The sequence below is a fragment of the Misgurnus anguillicaudatus genome, chromosome 9, assembly GCF_027580225.2.
Source record: "Misgurnus anguillicaudatus chromosome 9, ASM2758022v2, whole genome shotgun sequence".
NCBI classification, from domain to species: Eukaryota; Metazoa; Chordata; class Actinopteri; order Cypriniformes; family Cobitidae; genus Misgurnus; species Misgurnus anguillicaudatus.
Window position 1 is genome coordinate 22,804,836 of NC_073345.2, and position 23,642 is coordinate 22,828,477.

A 23,642-nucleotide genomic window follows, 5' to 3' on the forward strand; every position below is an offset into this window, starting at 1 on the left:
AATCGGATTCAATGGATTATGCTAAGCTATGCTAAAAGTGCTACCACCAGACCCGGAGATCAGCTGAATGGATTCCAAAACGGTAAAAATTAGGTGTTTAACTCTTGGAGAGCTGGAAAATGAGCCTTTTGTTTCTTTCAATGGCAGGGGACTATTTCCGGGCACTGGGTAATATTATTGCGGCTACTGCAGCCATGTTACGGCAGCAAAGTCCTTGATTATTACGCCAGAATGAAAGTATAGTTCCTAGGCATATCGGCCTAGAAAATGGCAACTTTTAATTTTCCTTCGGTCTTAGTACACGATGCAACTCCAGAAAAGTCAAGTTTTAAATAGGAAAAAAATCAAACACTCTGTGGTTATTTTTTAGTGCGATGCTAATGGTCTAATCTGATTCAATGGATTGTGCTAAGCTATGCTAAAAGTGCTACCGCCAGACCCGAAGATCGATTGAATGGATTCCAAAACTGTAAAAATTAGGTGTTTAACTTTTGGAGAGCTGGAAAATGAGCTTATTTAAAAAAAGTGGAAAAAGTCCCTTCAATCCTCGTCTCAGGTCATTCAGAAATACAAGTTGTTGGCACAATCCAATACGCCATGTCTCTTTTTCAGCAAGTGCCCATATGAGTCCCGGGAATTAAACCTATAGCCTTTGAGCTGTTTACAAAATTCCCTACCAAATGAGCTACAGGATCACTAATCACTAACAAAGAATCATCACGAAGGAAGTATCATAAAAACATCCATGCTATTGTGACATGCAATAGCAGCTCTGTCACCTACACCTGTCATAAAATCAGTGGCTTTCATCAAGTCACAGAGACAGTGATTGGTAATGTTATAACAGGAATAATTTCACTTCATCACACCTGACCCATAATGTCTGATGTAGAAATATCAGCATCACAACACCATCAGGAGCCTGTATGGACAGAAAACCGTTCACATGTAGATCACAAGATCTGCGCTTGGGGTCACCTTTGAAAGGCTGCCGTCATAACTCATCTGACCTCCACGTACCGTCGCTTCGCATCCTGCACGAACTAATCAACAAAAGGTAAAGAATGGGGTGGGGAGGCCAATGGCCCAAGATGGGGAAAAATGAAGAGCGCAGACAAAACCAAAGAGCCAGAACATGAGGGAAATTTATTTTTTAACCCCTGTCCTTACGGCGTATTAATCTTCTCGTGACCTCCTGTTCAGTGAAGTGTCGTAGAGTGATTTTCTCCATCTCGGGTCTCCCACTCTCCACCCTCTTCCAAAACATTAAATATCACCTGCTGTGATTAATCCGAACTTAATTTAATCAATCAGCGAAACAATGGCAAGGCAATGAGGTATGTAATCATTGAAATAGTAAATTAAATGATGTAAGGGGCCGCTGTTTGCCTTATTGACAGTGATGGAGAGGAAGTTGGGGTCCTGGGGAAGCTGAGCCTGGCTGTTCCGGCTGACCACATTGGCCCGGCCCCCATCGGCACGCTGGGGAACTTTCCTGCCGGACATATTTGAATTAATCAGAGCCCTCTCCCGGCCCTCCCCAATGGCTCCTGGTTTCTTATGGATGACTTCCATTTAAAAGCTGTTATTACTAGCGTGTGAAGAGCATATCTGTGTCACTGAGCTACACACATGGATGCTGTTCACATGCACCACAGATGCTTTTCAACATTGGGATTTAATGTGCAACGGTATGAGTTTATGAGATGAACACCACAACAAGTTGATTTTATACATAATTAGTGCAAAAAAAATATATTTTTTCCAATTCATTACTATATACTGTAGTCAGCAATTATGCAACATACCTTAACAACGAACGCACTATCGCTTCAAAAGGCAAGCCTCACAAGTCTATGGGAAACTTTTAAAGGTGACACGTTCAGAAAAGTATTGAGTTAAAAATCCAAAAAATAGTTATGTTTGTAAACAATTAACAATGAAATTTGGAGCCCTTATGGGATCGGTATCCAACTTGGCCTATAGGCCTGGAAACACAAGAGTGAACAGATGTTTAAGGGTGAGTTGTCCTTTCCTGATCATCTAGCAGGTGATGCAATCAAACGCTTGAGAGGATTGTGTGTGCACTTCCTATTACGACAAATGCAAGTACAAACATTTTGTCATAATGGGCAAACATCAGCCACAGCTGGGATGTTAATGCTGGCAAATAGGATTATCACCAGAAAGCGTTTCTCGTCTAAGCATTTGCCCCTAATTAGATTTCTTCATCTCAGGAATGAATTGCCTTTTAGCAATGAAAGCTGTCACAGAGGAAGCAGTTAGCTCCTTATAACTGAATTAAACAAATAATTAGTAATACAATTACAATTGCAGGGGTCCTTCGTGTGAGAGATGAGGGAGGGGGCATGAATCTAAAATGAGGAAGGAATTATGGGTAACTGGTTGATCTGAGACACTGTCAGAGTCAGCGGCTATAATTTCTTAACACTGATGTGTCCTAAGAGAAAAGGTCATCAGGAAGAAGAGAAATATCATTGCTTTCAGAAAGACAGTGTCAGGAAGGAGAAATAATGGGCCTAAAATGTATGTGCAGATGTTTTAGGATAAACCCAACAACCAGCTGGTTTACCTAATCAGGGTTAAGCCAAGAAGAGCCATGCAGAGCCCACACAGGCCTCAGCTGGCACAGGGACGTCTTAGAGAAGGACGAGCGAGACGTGGATGAGTATGGATCTTGCGACTCTTCCATTGCCGTGCCTCCCTGGTCCATTCATCACCCGACTGCCGCTGACAGTGACGGATGGGTCAGACCCAGGACTGGCACCGCACCAGCGCCAGAATCATACGGCCCACGGGCCCACTGACAGCTGGAGCACTGTGTCAAGTGGCAGAGAGACGTTGGCCATTAATAATCCCAGTCACATGATCCGAGTCGCGCACGGACGGGAGAAGGGCCGCGAGTCAGACGGCGGCCCGGAAGGGAGATGTCACGTCGGGTAGGGTGACAGTCATGGAGGCCTGCTCTTTAATCAAGTGTGTGGAGATTGGATAATAGCTATATCTCCACCAAATTGCAGGAGGGCAAGGGATGAGGTTTTTAAACAGGAGCTGTTTTAAATAGCTCAGGTTTGGTAAGTAAGGCTCAAGGTGGTGAGAAATAGCATATGTATGGGATGTGGATTCAGGCGTTATCAAGGATAAAAACGTGTCATGAATTTTATCAATGACACAATGCTAATCAAAAATTTTAAAAATAGATATTGCCACTCCCAGCATGTGCACTCCCAACATGCATTGCAGAATTATTAAATTATGTACACAAAAATGCTGAGTTATTTTAAACCAGTGTTGGGTCAAAAACTGACAAACCCAGATGCAGGGGTTAAATTAACCCAGCAGCAATATTTGACCCAACAATGGGTTAAACAACCTAGCATTATGGGTTAAATTGACCCAGCATAGGTTCAACTGGAATCCAGACCTGGTCTGTCATTTATTAAGGTATGTGGGCCAAGTCGTGTGGGCCAGAGCTGGACCACAAAAAAATTAGATCACGCTCAGGTGTGGCTCAGTTTTTGGCTTTCGGGTTAAAAGCTAGTGTTGATATGGTTTATGGTTATGTTTCGGTTCCAATGTTACATTTTGATCTAGCCCAATTCAGGGCAAGTTATGGCCCATGTGTGGGCCTTGTCTGGAATCCAGACCTGGCCCATACTAGGTCCGTCATTCATGCTTGGTATGTCGGCCAAGCAAAAACTGGTTGTGTGGGCCAGAGCTGGGCCAGAGAAAATTTTAGTTATTTTAAAACCAGCATTGGGTCAAAAACTGACAAAACAAGCTGCAGGGGTAAATTAACCCAGCAGCTATATTTGACCCAACAATGGGTTAAACAACCTAGCATTATGGGTTAAAACGACCAAGTATGGGTTCAACTGGAATCCAGACCTGGCCCACACTAGGTCCGTCATTCATTGCGGTATGTGGGCCAAGCAAAAACTGGTTGTGTGGGCCGGAGCTGAGCCAGAGAAAAATTTAGTTATTTTAAAACCAGCGTTGGGTCAAAAACTGACAAACCCAGCTGCAGGGGTTAAATTAACCCAGCAGCTATATTTGACCCAACAATGGGTTAAACAACCTAGCATTATGGGTTAAAACGACCCAGCATAGGTTCAACTGGAATCCAGACCTGGCCCACACTTGGTCCGTCATTCATTGTGGTATGTGGGCCAAGTCGTGTGGGCCAGAGCTGGGCCACAGAAAACTGGATCAGGCTCAGGTGTGGCTCAGTTTTGGGCTTTCTGGTTAAAAACTGGTGTTGATATTTATGTTTTTGTTTGGTTCCAATGTTACATTTTGATCTGGCCCAATTCAGGGCCAGTTATGGTTAATTAACTTGAGGGTTGAGACTTGGGCAAGTTATGGCCCATGTGTGGGCCTTGTCTGGAATCCACACCTGGCCCACACTAGGTCCGTCATTCATTGCAGTATGTGGGCCAAGCAAAAACTGGTTGTGTGGGCCGGAGCTGGGCCAGAAAAAAATTGCTATGTGGGTACCAAGCAAGACAACATGGTGACAGCGGTCAAGAGGTAAAAAAGACTTAGGGCTTACCCGGGAGAGCCAGTTCTCATTTGACACGTGTTACGTCCCTTAAGATTTTACTGGGGTATGACAAAGGACGTGTAGCATATTAAAAATATTTATCAAATAATTTTTGTTTCCTTCTTTTTTGCCTACAAAACTTAGTTAGTTTGTACAACATTTGGGGAATATTTTTGCTAACCTTTTTGTATGTGTTTTCATTGCATATTTTAAGTTCCACTCAAAGCTAGAAAAGTCAAAAGCTAAAAGAAACATTCGTTATACAGAGACAGTTATACATATATCACACTTTGCATTACATCACAAAGTGAGAAAAGCAATAAAAAATAGTGTAAACATTTGCGTTAACATTGTCTTTCAAGTCTCCTTGCCCAGAAGCATGTAGACCATGAAGAAATGTTGCATATACTTAAGCCATTTACTTCAATGCTTCCTTTAGGAACCAAGAAGATCCTTTAATCCAATTCACCACTGCAATCAAAAAGCCACGTTTAATGCATATAATAATCAAAGCTGCAACGCTGCCAACCATTTTGCATGTCATTACCGAGAGTTTTGGGGTAATGAGGTCGCTTTTAATGGGATTCAAAAAAGGCCTTCATATCAAGCCATGCGTCGAAGTATGCACACTAATTTGGTTTAAAAATCATTTCAACCAAAGACAATCACACCCTAGAAGTGAACTAGGTTTGTCCTCCAAGAACAAGGTCCCTAATTTCAACCTTGAGCTGTGGGTCCATATTTGAGTGGGGAGGAAAATATCATTACCTATTTCAGTGTTATTAAGGCAAAATGCCACCCAGCCAAATGCAAAGTGATTAACTTCAACGTCCTCTACAGGCTAATAAATGCAAATTTTGGCAGGTGTTGGTAGGGACCTACAGTCACTCTAGTAGAATTACAGTAGTCACTGTAAGAAATTTGCTATAGTGCCAGATCTACTCATTACTTTTCTCTTAATATACAGTATAAGTGTAAATATTACCAGTCTGGAATATGTATATAGCTTTTCCTCTAATTGATTTACAATTAAATACAATTAAACACCTCCAAGTTTCTGGCCCCTATTCTATAAGATTATAAATGTATTTTAACGTGGTGCATTTCTGTATATTAATCTTCCATTTTTTTAAGCCGACAAAACAAATACTCTCCTACTCTTGATGAAAAAACTATTCATCAACCGCAGGAGGTTTCACTGGCCGTAAAGGTTGTTTAACATTTTTATAAAGAAATTGCAAATCTATACGATTCCCCAGATCTACGGCTATAATTGCAGAGGAATGGTGGGTTGATAGATTGGGTTCATCAATCTAGAGAGAGAGCAAGAACGTGCACAAGATGGATGCATAAATTGCACTTGATGGACCAAGTTCTTAATCCATTAGTTATGATTATGAGATTGCAAATTAGGTTCTCAGTTATAAAAGTGAAATACATACGACATTTTGATTTGAAAGCTGTAAATTGTGCCTGTATACATTAATATTCTGCAGGCAAATAAAATGTATAAGCAAACATGGGTTGCGGAAAGCAGAGGAACATTTGTAAGAACTTTAGAAAATAAATCTAGCTCAGGAAGAGCAATAAGTGACTGAAATATAAGTCCACAACAACATTTACATGGTATCAAGATAATAGAAACTAATTTCTGAATGAACAGTCTTCACAAAGTCCTTCCATCTCGCATGAAAAAAAAACACAACAGGAGTCTCAACAGGCAAAAAGTCCCTCCAAATCACTTAAACACAGCATGTGTATGAGATTAACTCTCCGATTATGTGGGACATTACATATTATGCATTTGGCAGACACTAATCCACTAACGGTCCATTTAAGCTATACATTTTATGACCAAGTAATTGAACTAATGACTGCAGCATTGCTAGCACTATGCGGTACCAGCTAAGCAATCCAGGAAAACAGCCAGTTGTTGCTGTTGACAACTGGTTTAAATAACCAACAATCCTGTAGACTGTTTACATCAAAACTTTCCAAATAAATCACCATAATTTGGTTGAACACTCCTAATTCCCAAAAGTAGTACAACGGTTGTTGTTTGTAAAAAATAAAAATACAAAATGCCTTGATCACTACCAACAAAACCAAGTTGAATAAACCAACTTTCTCATTTTACTCCATTTTATTGTGCCACAGGACACCTGCAGGGGCAGACAGCCAAATCGGTGGGATGGTTGAAGGGATTTGGGGGCGGAATTCTCCTTAGCTAAGGAACACTGAGCTCTTTTTCCCTATGACTCCCATCTGTTGAGTGGTCATTGTCCGTAAAGTGTTACAGCTGCAAAAGACCAGTCCTACATTCTCCCCTGAAAGGCCTTTTTAACATATTCAAAACCTCCACAACCCATTATGCCTGTACTGTTACCAAGCCTTAAATTTATTCATTGACATTGCTTTAAAACCAGGCATTTGCACCCCGTCTAAAAACTTCACCCCCTATCCCTCCGACAGATTGGCTCCGCCTTTGGCCACTATCACAATGACATTTACTATTCTCTATCTCCTGCCTTTCTCTCTCTTTTTCTTTCTTTCCAACAACCTCATAAGAGAGTCTTAAACACAGCCCTTTCCAGGTAGAGCAGACGTATGTTTTTTCCAGCCACCCCGCTATTCTGTGATCACATCCTGCTTGGAAATTGTTCATCCGATCATTCGCCTTTTGTGGCCGATTTCATGCCATGTACGATTCTGTGTTCCTGTCTCTCATGAAGCTGTCAGCCGCACAAAGTGTCCCAACTGGGGTCATGCCACTAGTGGTGGGAATGGACCATCACCGTGGCTTCTTGGAGGAAGCCCACCCACAGTCCTTTGCTCCGCGGGGCTTTAATTTGACTTCAACTTTTATTATGCAGGCCCCCTGAGGAGAGAACACTTTTACAAGCCTCCATAAAGCCCTTTTTAATAATGGGCTGAAGGGCCAAATAATGGGCCTGCCACTGCTGTTTGACCACTCATGGCATGCTCCAATAAAGTGGGCTATTCATCTGTGCTCCCTTTCACTGGTTCACTATGGGGGGAATTTAGGCTGGGTGCTTATGTATGGAGTACCAGGAAAGCCGATGAAATAGATTTAATGGATCTCTACGATTCATGCACACATAGACTAAAGGTGGCCCTTTTTCTCCTAACTTCCTTTGCCTTCCAGCTTTTTGCTTTTGTAAAGGATCCAGAGCTGTTGAAGCTTATAAGGGAAACAAGAGTCTAATTTCAAGTGAAGTGCAAGAGAGAAACAGAGGAACAACACAAGTACATCAAAGATTGAGTGAGGAAATTAGTTTAGTCTGAATTGAGACAGTTTTGAATAATTGCTATACGGTGGTGGAGAACGTTTCTGGTTTGCCTTCTAAAAAGCAGTAAAACATTACAGATTAATGTCAAAGTCATTTTAATATTAGATTAAATGAAATAATATGATCTGAAACTTGTGCACACACACACACTAGATTAATTTGAATTAGGCTCTACAGATCAGTGTGCCTACCCAATAAATTCTAGGTAAAATCAGCCTGGTCTCACTGTTAATAATATGTAGTATTAATACATAACATTCAAAAACACACTACATATTTTTGGATACTTAAATAGACGCTGCGAAACATTTGCAAATCTTTTATTCAACAAAGACTGCTGTATAATTTTACTTTAACCATTTTATCGATAATGTTACCACCCTAACCCTACCCAAACCTTAAGCCCGATTTATAGTCGTGCGTAGGTTCTACGCCGTAGGTTATCCATAGCCTGCGCGTAGCTCTGCGTAGCCTGACGTGCACCTCGCAAAATTTTTAACAGCGCGTCAGTTCTACGCGGACCGCGGGTGATTGGTCCACCAGAACCCCTCCCATCAGGTAAAAAAATTGCGTCATAGGTATTTCCGTTTGCGACGGTGAAAACAAAGATGAGCCAAGCTGAGGAGTGATTTAAAAGATGGCAGACGGCAATGTCGCAAATCTGTGACATAGCATGCAATAGCCAATGAGTGTTTGATATCACTGTCCTAAAGCAATGTGTTGTAAAGCTTCTTGAGGCGCAATATTTGAATGAATTTGAATTCATAAGGAATGTGAGATTTGACATTTACGGTCACTGCTGAGAATTGAAATCAAGATCGTTGGATAAAGGATTGAATTTGGATTTGTTCCTCGCAATCGTTTGACTTTTTAAGATGTGGATTACAGCGAATGAATAAAATTACCATCTTTTGTAAATGTATGTAATTATTGTTGCATGGGAAAAAACTTTTTTGTTTCATGGGAATTATAGCAATATCTGAAAGTATATGAAAGTTATGAACATTTCATTAGGTAAATGAGTAAACTGTCTTAAATAAACAAGTCGAAAATATGACTGAAAACACACTCACATTGGTGAAAAACTGAACACTTCAACCTCTGTTGTCATTTTGACTTCACATGCTATTATCAGAGCAATATGCTACACTTATTACAGGCTTACCTGGAGGTAAATGCCTTGCTCAAGGGTACAATTGTGTTTTGGGAATATCTCTGCAAGATTTGTACAACTTCCTCCATCCTCTTCCTCTTTGGACTTTCTGTTCTGGGTTGAAAAAATGGCAAAATGGGTTATTAATAGAATGTCCAAGTTGCTCTCTTTCCATGCAATTAGAGGGAAAGATGAACATTACAGTTTAACAAGATTCAAGACTTATAATTAAAGGGGTCATATTATGTGATTTCATATTTTCCTTTGTCTTTTGAGTTTTAAAAGCTGTTTGTACATATAGAAGATCCGTAAAGTCGCAAAGATTAAAGCTTCAAACCCAAAGAGATATTTTTTTTAAGTGAAGGCTCATCCACAATTTCCTAAAACGCATTACTCAAACATGCCCCCAAATATCTACACCCCTGTGTGGGAAGATTGGCATAACACCGCCCAAATGTATACACAAAGAAAGAAGGTGTAACTTTTATTCTTGATGTGCTTCGGGAGCTGATATTCCAAATATGGCAAAGAGCATAACATTTCCGTCACACGCTTGAGGTATTCGACCAATCATAACGCACTGGATAGCTGGCCAATCAGAGCACACCGCACTTTTCAAAATGATGAGCTTTGTAAAAATCTATGTGTTTCAATAAAGTGGGGCATAAAGAAGTAACAATAATAAGCATTATGTGGAAAATTATGTGTTTACCTTAAACCGCGTAAAACCATTGCATTACACCTAATGCACAACATAATGTTTTTTTTTTTGCAATGTCATATGACTCTTTAATAAAAAATACATTGCAACATATAAAACATGTTTGATACAACATATGGTAAATGAGTAAATGATTACACAATTGTAATTTCCAGTGGAACTAACACTATAACTACATCACTATGTCTCTAGTACACTCTCAGAAGTAGGGGTACAAAAGTTGTCACTGGGACAGTACCCTTTCAAAAAGGTACACCTTTGTACCCAAAGAGTGCATATTAGTACTTTGAACTGCCAAAATGTACCTTTAAAGGAACATATTTGTACCTAAATGGTACATATTAGGACCTTTTTTAAAGGGTACTGCCCCAGTGACAGCTTCGAACCTTTATTTTTGACAGTATAATAACTGGTTAATTATTCATCGCTTATAGTTTGACTATATTCGAGTCCTCGTCTCCAGTATAATAACTGGTTAATTATTCATCGCTTATAGTTTGACTATATTCGAGTCCTCGTCTCCATGTTTTGAAAATTAAGTGACTTTTCTCTGGCATATCAAAAGGCACTTATGCATCATCAACCCAGTCTAATGCCTCTTTGATTGTATTCCGCATCGGATTTTAAATAATGACAAATGACGCACTTTTACAAACTGCCTGAGGAGCGTTTTTAAAGCAACGAGCCCAACTTAATGCCACGAGGTGTTAACGGATTGATTCTCCTAATCTGTTCAGCTACACCGCTTGTCAGTGTAGGCCAGCCGAATTGTCTTAAGACAGCCTGGTGTGCTGTGTGTTAACCAATTTCACGGCCATCTGTCACGCACAGTTAAACTTTGCGTTGCCGTGTTGAGGGGAGGGAAAACCCCACAGAAACAGGAGGAGGAGAGGAAGGAAAAGGAACACTGGACGACGGGGAGAAATGGGAGGCTCTGTTGCCGCGGCCGGACAGAATGGATCATACAGCAAGCTGTGTAGCCGTCCTCAAGTTCATTCAGACCGCACTGCAACCAGACCACTGACTTTTCTTCCCAGCTAATTATGTGGAAACTGCAAAGACAATGAAGCATCTGGTGGTCTTTCTTCCTGGCTTCAATTTTTCTCAATATTGTGACAGGCTAATGTATTGTGTCTGACTCAGCCATCCCAGCAGGGGACTCGGTGAAAGGCAGGGTCAGAAGAGAGCAAATAGATGAATTTATAACTTTGCCTTTTCACATTAAAGTAGCGAGATTGTTTCGCTGGGTCCCACTCCGCCCCCTCTTGCTGTCACTCCACAGAGACCAGGACTCCCTCTGAAAACATGTTTTGTCTGTGCCACCCAAACAGAATCTGGCCTTCTCCTTTCTGAGTGGCCTGGGTCACTACTGTTGGCCAACCTCCCCTATTCCTGCTAAACCTCCTAACACAGACAGTGAAAAGGACAGAGACCAAGTCAGACGAAAAAGAGACGGCTCATCTGAATTTTCCTAAAAGTAGATAATAATAATAGACAGAAATAGAATAGAAACAGACATTTATGAGCAGCATATCGATAAATCTGAGCATTGTGATATTTTATTTGGCAATAGTGTATCGATTCTCAAAAATGTAATATCGATATTTTTTTAAAGCGCACCTATTATGCAAAATCTACTTTTAGAAGGCGTTTGGACAAAATGTGTGTTGGCAGTGTGTGAAAACAACCACCCTACGAAGAAAACAATCCCCCCACTCCTTGTTTTTTAATCTTCATTAAACCAAAGCAGTCTCATTAGACATGCCATTTTGATTCTCTTATCAATGTGAGGTCACATTGATAAAGCCCCGCACAATCCTGCATTACAATAGTTTCCACCCTAAGTGAGTTGTACTCTGTCCACTAGATACTGTTGTCTCAGATCTATTTTAACTGAAAGCACTCACTGTCTGTTTGTATGGAAGTGAAGAGCTGTAGCTCATTTGCATTTAAAGGTACAGACATTACAATAGCGTGTTTTTGCTCCCACCCAAATTTTGGACGTGTTATATAAATGACCTGTGGGGTATTTTGAGCTGAAACTTTACAGACACATTCTGGGCACACATGAGACTTATATTACATCTTGCAGTGGTGGTAAGTAACGAAGTAAAAATACTTCGTTACTTTACTTAAGTACTTTTTTCGGGGATCTGTACTTTACTTGAGTATGTTTTATTTGCATCTACTTTTACTCTTACTCCACTACAATATTAAAGAAAACGTTTACTTTTTACTCCGATACATTTCCCCATGCCCGCTCCAAGTATTTATTACACTGGCTTTCCAAACCAATGAAAACTGGGTTTTCTTTTGAAACAAAAAAAGAACGCGCACGAGCTCTTTGCCAGCATATGCTCAGCAGTCAGTTCGGCACGCATTGCGAAGTGGAAGATGACCGCAGAAACAGGTGAAGGTTCAGCTCTCGCTGCCGTTCCCCTAACCAAATATTTTGATATGCCTCAATGCAAATAATTAGACTAAAAATCATGTAAACAGTGTTTATTGTTCAGAAAACATGAACTGGAGCTTGTTTTTAATAATAAAAAAACTCAGCATCACATATTGTTTTTAGATTACATTCATTGTATTTTATCAAATATATAAATAATAACTTCAACACAATATAGAGGACTTAAAACAGATATTTATTCACAGATAAATAAATACTTTACAGATCTTACCACTGCAGTTAGTCGCCAATCCGTTTTTAGATAAAATGTTCAAAGCTTTTCCTTAACATCATATTCTCTTTATAATACGTGTCAAATCAATTGGAAATATATTTTTGTCCACACTTATTTAAGTTAACGTCACTAAATGAAGAAAAAGATAAAATAATTAGCTGAAATAATGTATTCTGAGATAAAAAGATTTCATTCACTTTAACAAATCTTACCACAGTTTATCTGCCTAACTTTAGCTATCCCCGTTTCACATCAATCAAAAGGTTCTTTTAACATCATATTCTCCTCATATATAGACGTTACGATCGAAAACCACTAAAATATATATTTGTTCTCTCATATTTAAGTTACTAAATGATGAAAGAAAGAAAAGAAATCAGTAAAATAATGTTTGTTTCTGAGGTAAAATTAAACTATGTTCGCAAGCGCATGCTGGAGGAATAGAGAAGCGCGTGCTGGAGTAGTGGAGCCTGCACGACTTACGCACTAATAAAGAATACAATGGATTTAATGATGTTTTCACTTAATTTCCAAAAAATGGGTGGATAGCAGCAGTAGTGAATACATACGGAGCAATGGGACTTCTGTCTAGGTTATAAAAATAAAAAATAAAAATAGCATACAGGGAACGTTCTCTCTAGGTTATAAAAAATAAAAATAACCTACAGGAAATGTTTTGGGAAGGTTCTCTTTAAACCTAAAAATAACCTACAGGGAATGAGCGTTCTCTATAGGTTATAAAATTAAACCTAAAAATAACCTGCAGGGACTGGAAACGTTCTTATTTGGTTCCCATAAATAACCAAATGGGAACCATATTTGAACATTAGGGGAACGGTATGTGTTTGCTTGGAGGCTAGTAAGCACAACTGGTTCTCCCTGCATGCTGCCAAAACAATTGATCTGCCTAATTATTGCTATACATTTTTTATAATATTTACTTTTTACTTTCGGTACTTAAGTACGTTTTAAATTGGATACTTTTGTACTTTTACTCAAGTGATGTTTGATTGGAGGACTTTCTACTTTTACTGGAGTTATTTTTTATTTGGGTATAAATACTTTTACTCGAGTATAACTTTTGAGTACTTTTACCACCCCTGACATCTTGTAAAAAGGCCAAAATAGGTGTCCTTTAAATAAAAATCATACAACATTCATTGCAGTTGTTTTTTGTGTGTTTATATCCCAACCACGTAATCATAGAAGAACCATTTTTAGTGCCATATAGCACCGTTGAAGCACCCGTGTAGAACCATATAGGGGCCATATAGCACCACTATAGCACCACATATGGTTCTACATAGCACTATATGGTTCTACACGGGTGCTTCACTGGTGCTATATGGCACTTCTATGATTACGAGCAAAGAACCACTTTTGGTGCTATATAGCACCGTTTGTTTTTAGAGTGTAGACAGCATTTTTCTCATCTCGGAACTTAAACAGTGACAAGAAGTACTAGCATAAGAGCGCATCTACATTTTTTTGTTAAGCTTCACATATGGGGTTCTCAATGACAGCTTTTCTAAAATGATATACTGTTATTCTCCTAAAATAGGAAATAGCCCAATATATTGTTGCGCTTTACAGTATCAGACCTACCAACCTTGGATTATTTTTTTTTGAGTAGCAGCAGCCGAAAGGACAGAACACATTTACGTGGAAATTCGCGTAATGGGCTTCTGCGACTCCGCTTGCTTTCTGTAATCACGTCACTACTAGAGCAAGCTCTTGATTGGTTAACACGGCGCGTTTTTTCCACCAAAGTTCAAATTTTTCAACTCACGTGTTTTCCGCAATGCTCAATTCGCGCCATTAGCGCAAACTAGATGCGCGTCAACACGTCTTCACATTGCCTTAACATTGAAATCACTCGCACTTTACCACGGCTGGTCTGAATGCTGTATGATGACGCAAGAGTTGCAACTATGGCAGCTGAGAAGGCCATTCTTTGTGTTCTTTTTTATATGCTTCCGGAGTCCGATTAAATTTTTATAAATACGTGTTTAATACTGTAAAATACCCTTGATGTTATAGTCACTGCCCTTGCCATCCAGAATGAAAGACAACATTCCATCTTAAACCCATTGAGTGCGCTGTCTCTTTAGTACCGCGTGGTTTATTTACCTTTTGCGGCTGATTGGACTGCAGTTCTGACACACTCACCAAACAAGACAAAACGTATCTCAAACATCGAACGTGCCCCTGGTTTTTGCGTAGTTTCGAGTGACAAATCGTACCAGCATACTTTGAGGTCAAAATGATTACCTGCCTACAGGTTGGCAGGTCTGCAGTATCGCGTGTGTATTGCAATGTAACCCATCTACCCTGATACGTATCATATTGCAAGATTCTAGCCGAAACACAGTCCTGCTTGTTACCCTCAAAGTGAGTTTGTTTTTGACTACTGGGAACATCAGCATTGCAAAATGTTGTAATGTTACTTTAAAAGAGACTAAAACTATTCACTATAACAACTTTGCTTTGTGCTGGGTAACACATTAAATACTTTTTCCACTGACCAGAAAAAAACTAGTTTAAAGTCAGTGGCGCGTTGCGCTTTGTTCATTATGCTATTTTAAGGGCGCATGCTTGACCATAATGTATAGCGTGCACAATGCGCACACACTTTGCTTATCTAATCTACACAGATGCAACAGTTATTTTTGCAAATCATAAATTGTTACAATGAAAAATATTAACATATGAGATAAGGGAAATCATTGTGGTGAGCATTGTGGTGATAGTTTTGATTTATTGTGTGGCTGCGTTAAAAAATTCTCATGCAAATAACGATTAAAATATTTTTTGACAAGCTTGGAATTCCCCCGTCTCCTGACATCATTGTAGCGCTTGCGGTGCAACGTCCTGGGGATGCCAGATGATGAGACAATTGAGGCTATTTCCTACCACGCCTGTTTAACCGACGCTGATTTGGGCGGGTTTCTCCCATCCCCATACAAAACAACTTCTCTGTCTTTGACTGCACTTACAGGAACGTCGGTCTCCTCGGCTGTGAACCGCTCCTGGCGTGCGCTTGGTAAATCCGCCATAATAATAGCAACCCGCCATGGAACTTGCGCACTTGCGCTTAAAGTGAATGTTGGATGACGTTCTGATTTGTTTATTTGACGTTACGCCCAAACCACACTTATGAATAATGAACCTACTTCAGACCAACCCCTTATAGATTTGCACCTGGCGCAAGAGTTATTTCTCCCGCCGGGAAAATAGCAACAGCGCCCAAGATCCGCCCACAAAGTCACTTGCACTTTGCGCTTGACACTTGCGTTTCAGGTCGTTAAAATAGGGCCCATTGTGTTCAAGTATAATCAAAAAATATATTACTTCAAAAAAATGTACAGTGCACAGTGTAACACAGTACCACAACATTAGCCAAGAGTTGTATAAAACAAAAATCATGAAATTCAGCAAAACAGGTGGTGTTCATTTGCCAAACTTTATCAGTGGCCCAACAAGTAAGGACACCCATCTTCCTCTCCTGCACACCCGATCATACTCGAGTCAGTGCTGATCTTCAAGAACCCTCCATTCCCCCTCTTTTCCTCCTTAATTAAATGTGCACTTCATTAATGTAAATTGAGGGGCTTTAATGCCCTTGTTGAAATTCTGAAGAAAGTGCTGTGGCCTTGCGAAATGCTCAGGCATCATTGCAAATTAGATTAGGGACCAAGAAAGGCAGTAAAATTAGAATGATAATGGTTGATATGGGTGCCTGACAGGCATGACTATTCAAGGATCAATGGGATGTAGAATGCCGAGCGAAAGCCCGCTCTCAAAGGCTTGGACCCACGTCAGCCTACAGATGTGCCTTTTGGAAGCACTTTAAATTAGTTTAATTTGGTAAATGGTAGGGATTTAGAAGCTCTTAGCCTGCCTGTAACAAGACAAGAATACATTGAAATGTTTTGCTATTATTTTATTAGCATAAAATGGGATAGAGGATGATTTGCATTCCCAACAAGTCTGCTTTTTTTGTTAATTTACTTTTTTCACTTAAAATAGCATTTATCCATTTCATCCCTGGTCTTAAAACGAACCCTTTTCCCAAGCTGCTTTTCATTCTGTTTAATCCTGTTAAGTACGGGAATGGGGGTTGATTTTATTCCAGCTAATCTTATCAAACACACCAATTACAAGATAATTTTGATTAAAAACCAATGGCTGAAAAAGGCTAAGGGCATTTCATTGCAACTTAAGATTCATAGCTGTTTTTGTTCAGGACAATCTTAGCCTGTGCCTGTCAAAAGCTGTTAAAGCATTACGACCAACCTGAAGTTCATGGTTTGGACGTACGGACAGCGGCACAAAACCAGTAACACTTAAAAAACAAACTGTCACTGGTTCAATGAAAAATCCCTGGATGCAGGCCATATTTGGCTAGCCGTGGGCTGCCCTGTGCATACTGACTGCTGCTTTTAATTTGACCACTATTCTTTTGCGTAATCTGACATCAGTGACTTAGCCTCTTGGTAAACAACAGCAGTGTCGCTGAAAAGGGAGAAGCCATGCATGGGGTGATGGGGGCTGGGTCAAAGGAAGTGACTTTTAACTAGTTTGCTTTTTAGCCACTTAGGAAATGCAAAGAGAAGGATTACATAAAGATCCGCTGCATTGTAAGGGGGTGGAAAATGTGCACTTTGCCTAAAGAGTCATTACACTGCACTGACTTAAAATCATGCCGAGCTGTTCCAAACAATTAATGCAGTCCATGAAGTCAAGTAGATTTAATTATATCACAAATGTGATCTCATTAGCATTTGTGAGTGAAAGTATAACCATCTTTGTTTCACCAATATTCCCTACCTGTTGAGCTTTGATAATAATTAAATTCAGCCATGCAAATAGTACAAAATGCTTTTAATAGTAGCATCAGGATTGGTCTCAAAAAAGATCTAGACTGTACAACAGTGATCAATGAAATCTTAATTAATGCAGGAAACAACCCCCATTATTATTACTACCAGAGACTCTCCATAGAGGAAAGTCTTCATGAACTTCTCATCTAAACAGTTTCAGTTCAGTAAATAATGAGAGAAGCAAAAGCAATTCTCTAGAAGAGGTTAAAATAAACACAGGTGTCAAGTCAGCTGTAGATAACCCCGAAAATAGGTGGACTGGCCATCTGGCCACTGAGCTATTTGGGCCGACAGTCCCGAGTTCGTCACTTTTTTAATCTATATATTATTGTTTCTGATGAGCCCATAAATCCAGACAGTTGATCAGCGGCCCGATTGACATTGGGCTGGTCCAATCGACATCGGGCTGGCCCAATCACATAGTTAAGCACCAACCCCTTTCACTTTGGTCCTGCCGGCGTAATGCATAAAAAATAGCGCAAGAGTAACCACTGGCCTTTGACCTTAACACACAGTCTGCGGCCCATAGGCTATTTTCTTCATTGATGTAGTTACAGTGTCAAAATGTTGACAAATCACAATGAGTTTCTGTTCACAAAAGTCATTATAAACGACTCCCAACCAATGGAATTACACGCCTGAGCAAGATTTTTTAACCAATCAAATGAAAGAAATCGAGTTTTTGTTAAAACAAACGTGAATTCCTGCCAATCACATTACAGAGCAAAGCAGAATTTTAACCAATTAAATGAAAGAAGGCGGGAGTCTCTGTTCACTAAGGTTGAGCGTTTGTATAGTGCTTAAAGGTGCAGTGTGTAATTTTTAAAAGGATCTTAGAAATGCAAAATAATATACAAAACTATATTTTTAGGGGTGTATAAAGACCTTTTTATAATGAATCGTTATGTTTTTATTACCTTAGATTGAGATGTTTTATATACATACACACTGAAAAAAATGATTCATTGAATTTAATCAATTTTTTTAAGGTAAGTGCAATCAATTTATTTAAGCTACATTTAACCAAAAAAGATTAGTAAAGTAAAGTAAAATATAAAACTTTTGGTTAAATGTAGCTTAAATAAATTGATTGCAACCACTTACCTTAAAAAATTGATTAAATTCAATTAATCATTTTTTCAGTGCACTGAAGGTCCCCTTACGTGGAAGTCGCCATTTTGTTCTGCCGTGTTTCTACAGAAGCCCTTAACGGACAAACCTTTTTACTAAGTTGTCTCCAATGATGACATTTTTCCGGTGGTGGCTATCGCAGCTTCTCTATGCGTTGGCAAAAAGGCTATTTCTAAAGCTATGGGTGAGCAGTGAACTGAGCCATTCGCAACCTCACCACTAGATGCCGCTAAAATTTACACACTGCACCTTTAACACATGAATGCATATTGTTTCAAAGCTGAATTACAAAAAACGCATCCTTATATTAAAAAATACAGACAGTTAGCAAATCAAGAAATGCAAACTACTTAACTTTGGGTCAATTTTGCAATTTTAATTTAAAAGTGTCATTAAGATTATTTGCTATGTAACACTTGCTGCAGTGACTGTCAGTCAAGCAAATAAACACAATAAATGTTTATAGTACACGGTATAAGATAAAGTAAGAATGTGTGTAAATTGTGGATTAAATTATAATGGAAGAATTCATGAGAAGGCACAACTGCTATCACAAGTAATTAAATTACATTGAGTTTAAAAAATCTTACTAAATCTAATATCATTTTTAGTTAGATGTTTTATTTTTTTTATTTATTTATTTTTTTTTTTGAGAAAGAGATTTTGTGAGTACGTTTCATTTGTTCCCTATTGACAAAATTAGCCTTGATTTTGGACAGTATATCCAAAAACAGTGTATCCATAAAGAAACCTGTGTTTCATTCTCATGTTAACAAAGTCTGTCCACACCTTTGGTTACACTTTTTGGCTGTTCTGGTAGCTTTCAGTAAATGAATTTGTTCTCGATAATGATTTATAAAACTTATTGAGAGATCTTCACCCTCAGATCTGACAAACAGAACAAAGAGTCAAAGCCTCAGGTTTAACCTTGTTTTATGTTATGGTTGGTTTACACATTCAAGAGACCAAAAAGACCGAAACTGTGTGCGTTATCGAATGAGGTGCCGGTCTGGTCCAAAATGACAGGGCCGATTTTTTTTCCCAGTCTGCCCATGACCCCGAAATACCAAATACACAACAAAAATAACTAAGTAAATGCTGATTAAAAACCACCCTATGTTTCAAACAAACAAAGTTTGTAAGCAAACATACAAATTTCAAATTCACAATCTTTTATATTTATAACACAAAAAATACAGAAAGTCAAAACTGTGCTTATTGCGCGATGGGGCTGAAGAAGCTATTTATACCTGATCTTATTTTTGAAAAAAACTGGTGCAACCCAATATAGGTTAATAAGTATGACTTAAACCAGTAAATGTATACCAAATAAAGGTAATATAAATACAATATATAAATGGTTCTTATTTGTATTTCTTGGACCATAAAGAAATTTATAAAAATGCAATGAAAAGATTTTAACAATTCCATTAGGTGAAATGATTTTACAGCGTGACTGCTCTTAAAGGGCAGCAGAAAGCTAATGAGACCCCTATAGGAAGAGGATCCTCTGTAATTAATCAGCTTCCTATCTGATTATGGTGTCCATCAACAAGAGACACGCTGCTGTTTGCTTTAACAGGCAAAGGCTTCAAATTAGACACTTTCAGCATTGAAAGGTTTGAATAATAGCAGGTAAAAACAGCTCTTTTAAAGTGCAACTTTGTTCTGAAAAAATGGTTTAAACGAAACAATAAAAAATGTAACATTGATTTTTCCATGCCAATCTAATTTTCAAAGCTTCAGTTTAACTATACAGTTACCTTTCTTCCTTTATTTCATCTTAATCACAGACCCCCAACCCCCTCGGATACCTCTTAGCAAGGATACATGTCCTCCGTGGGTCGGGATCAATGTTAAAAAGTGGAATTAGTCATTCTAAATCATGCGGCGGTGGTCGAAGGGATGGCCTCCGAAAATCATTAGACAATCATGTATTCCTATTGATTTATTCAAAGTACCTGGACTGAAAGCAGATTAAACAGAAAGCAAAAGGAAGCTAATGCTGATTAAATGGCAGAGGAATGGGAGGTCCTTGGGGTATGTTTTTGTCCTAATCAGTAAGAAACAATACTGCGGCAATCACTGCTCCAAACAGGTCTATTAAGGGCCCTTTACTTGACATATTTATGTATTTCAAATACTGGGTAGCGCATTAAATTGAGTTTACTCACAGCACCTTTGCATCTGAGTTGTGGGCGTCTGACATGCAAAGCACTACCCCACGCCTGCCTCACTGATGGATGTGTGTTACAGCTTGTAATGTATACTGTATCTAATATCCTGAAAAAACAGGAAAGAAAAAGGTAAATGTTAATTAAAAATATAATAATAAACAATAAATAAACTGTCAGCTAAAATACAGATATAAAAGACGGAAAAAATGCAATGGTAAAAGCTGGAAAATTAATTTTATACACAAACTAGAGGGATAAAAAATTAAGAAATATAAAATAATAATAAAAATATTAATAAATAACAGTAAAATGTACACATTAACAATGTTAAAAAAAATCGCAGATCAGAGCACTGTACACTGTAAAAATTCCTTATTACATTTAAATTTTCAAGATTAATCCATTTGAATTTACAACTTAACTAGTGAGGAGTGCTATAAATTATAACAAACATTATAAAATAATAACTTTCTAAACTAACTAATTTAAATTCATTTTTATAATTTATAGCAACTCCTCACTACTTAAGAAAGTTGAAATGAATTGTAAATTCAAGTTGATTAAAAACTATGAAGTATGGTTACAACAGTATCAACTTACTATCACTTACTGTCAACTTTGGTCTATTAAAGCTGTAACTACAGTAAAAAATGTCTGTAGAAATTACAGTATTACTGCACTGTAAAAAAAATCTGTAGAAATTACAGTATTACTGGGTATTACTGGCAACTATCTGCCAGTAACTTAATGTAGATTTTACATTTATGTTATTTACTGGCAAAAGTTTGTTCAAAGTTAAATGAACATGAAACATTTACAGTCTTATCTTCTACAGTAGGTTACTGGCAATCAGCTGCATAAATACAGCAATTTTTTACAGTGTTGGTATTACTGGCAACTAGCTGCCAGTAACTTACTCTAGATTTTACAGTTATGTTATTTACTGGCAACAGTTTGTTCAAAGACAACATGTTCAGTCTTTATCTTCTACAGTAAGTTACTGGCAACCAGCTGCATAATTCCAGCAATTTTTAGCTGCCAGTAACTAGCTGCCAGTAACTTACTCTAGATTTTACATTTATTTAGCTGCATAACAGTAAAATATGCATGGCTTTCCTATCCCTCTAACACCTCCATTTGATTGCTAATCATTTTAAGGTAAAATGTACTGTCCATGGACTTGGCCATTTAAATTCTTTTGAAAATATTATGACTTTATGACAGCACTGCATTGGGTGAAAGTTAACAACATAATGTAACTCTCCTACAATGAAAAACCACAATGACATATTTAAACAGCTGTGAGTCAATAGTGCCTACTCTCTAGTATGGGCTCTTCAACAATGTTTGACAACAGCCAAGCCACACATCTTTGTCTATAAGCCAAACAGAGGAACTGTGGTCTTTTTTTCTCTGCACATCTTTATTGAACTGACGTTTTTGGTAGCTGGGTTGACTTTTACAGTATATCGGTTTGTTCTATGGATTTTTAATTTAATTCATAGTTTTTTTTTTGGGGGGGGGGGCTGATATGGGCAAGATTAATATAGCCATATGTCAATACTGCATCAATAACAAACTAATAAAGATGCCATAATGGCTCTAACACAAATACCAATTTACAATGTTTAAAACATTGAAATTAATAAGAAAGTCATTAATTTTGCATTTTCAGTTTAATAATGTGAAAAAATAGTTCAATTAATTTGACAAAGGTTGTAAGGCAATAAAGTTGCATATTCAATTGATTTGTATTCTGTGACAAAAGATAATTTTTCATATTTTTTAGACTGAAGTTGTGACACAAAGTCCACATTCGGGCAATTTAGTGCAGCGTTGAACCCAGGTAAAGTCATAGGTTTGAAAAGCCATTTGTCCGTTTTCCTGCACTTCACTGCAAACAGATCTGTACAGTCGAGTCGACCATGATGAAACCAGAACAAAGCAGAAAGTCAATTCAGATTGAATGAAACCAGGGGTAGCAAAGAAAAATCATGCAATTTTGTGAGAAGGAGAGAGAGATAGATATAGTACGAAGAGGGGCTATATCAAGATTTGATATAGCATGGTTATGCTTGAGATCAACTCTGAAGCATGGCCTGCTTGTGTCAAGCCATTGCACAAAAATCAATACTTGTTCAGTACAAACATACAAAATAAAAGCCTGTTCATGGGCCGGCATCTCTCGTGCCTTGAGGATCTACATTGACAGCAGAAGGAAGCACTGGGTGGGCTTCACAAGGAGGGTAATCAATGAGGCAAAGGGTTGAGATCTACTGATTTACTCCTCCTGTGGGTTGATTAGGCTTTGGGGACATTTGAAGCAAGCAGAAATCACTACAGCAGAATGCATAATCCATATCAACATCAGCTCTGAAATAGTTTGGATGTGATTCGCTAGTGCATGTGCATAAATCACAATACAAGTTGAAAAAAATGATTTTGTATTAAAAATTTTGCTAAATTAAGAGGAACGTATTGTATTATAATTTGACTTTTATAACACAATGGGTTCCAAAAGTCTGAGACCATTAATGAAAATATTGCAACCTGACATTGTGTAATCTTCTTGTAACCTGACACATTTTTAAAATTATATTAACAACATAATAATAATAAGAATAATAAAAAGCTTTAAAATAAATTTCAGAATTTCTGGAATGGACTCCATGAGCAAAACATGATGATCCACATTATCCCAGCATGAATGGCATACTGTATGCTTCAATAAAACTACAAATAGTGCAGGGTCTTAAATATTTTAAAATATTAAAAATCCAACAACTTTTTGTTCCAAGTTTAAATAACATTAAAATTAACATTAAACATTTTTCAATAAGATCTTAAACTTTTGGACTCCACTGTACATTTAATGGCTAAAGTACGCTAAAGTAAATTTCATCATTACGGCTCAAATTAAAAGCATTTAAAGCAGCTAATCTTTAATCCAGGTTGTTTTCTCTTCTCTGTTTTTAATTTGCCTTCGGTGCCCTTTTGTTGACAAAGGTAAACCGA

General features: G+C 38.2%; 1 long non-coding RNA gene across 1 annotated transcript in view; it reads right to left on the reverse strand.

Annotated features, from left to right (window-relative positions):
• LOC129423176 (uncharacterized) overlaps positions 1 to 23,642 on the reverse strand; it is a 115,826-nt gene that overhangs the window by 85,633 nt on the left and 6,551 nt on the right. Inside the window, exon 2 of the long non-coding RNA XR_008637641.2 lies at positions 9,041 to 9,142. This is a non-coding gene — a long non-coding RNA (uncharacterized lncRNA). The remainder of the gene's footprint in view (positions 1 to 9,040; positions 9,143 to 23,642) is intronic.